The sequence below is a fragment of the Orycteropus afer genome, unplaced genomic scaffold, assembly GCF_000298275.1.
Source record: "Orycteropus afer afer isolate SDZICR_OR568_19922 unplaced genomic scaffold, OryAfe1.0 scaffold00146, whole genome shotgun sequence".
NCBI classification, from domain to species: Eukaryota; Metazoa; Chordata; class Mammalia; order Tubulidentata; family Orycteropodidae; genus Orycteropus; species Orycteropus afer.
Window position 1 is genome coordinate 3,241,964 of NW_006921733.1, and position 600 is coordinate 3,242,563.

Genomic DNA, 600 nt, shown 5'->3' on the forward strand with positions numbered 1-600 from the left:
CTGAATGTTTTGTAGAATTCTCTGGTGAAACTGTCTGGGCCAGGCCTTTTTTTAGTTGGTAATTTTTTGATGACCTTTTCTATTTCTTGTTTTGTGATGGGCCTGTTCAACTTTTCCATATCAGTCTGTGTTAGTTTAGGTAAAAATGTGCTTCTAGAAAACTTTCCATTTCCTCCAGATTTTCAAATTTGTTGGAGTACAGTTCTTCCTAGTACCTTGACATTATCCTTTTTATTTCAGGTGGTTCTGTTGTGATGTCACCCATTTAATCTCTTATTCATGTTATTTGTATTCTCTCTCTCTTTTCCTTTGTTAAATTCCCCAGTGGTTTGTCAATTTTATTAATCCTTTCAAAATACCAACTTCTGGACTTGTTGATTTTTTCTATAACCCTTCTATTTTCTGTTTCATTGATTTCTGCTCAAATCCTGATTATTTCCTTTCTTCTGCTGACTGAGGGCTTTTGTTTTTGTTCTTTTTCAAATTGCTGGAGATGTTGATTTAAAGTGTTGATTTTGGCTCTTTCTTCTTTTTTGATGTGTGCTTGTATTGCTATGTATTGGCCTCTGATAACTGCTTTTGCTGTGTCCCAAAGATTTT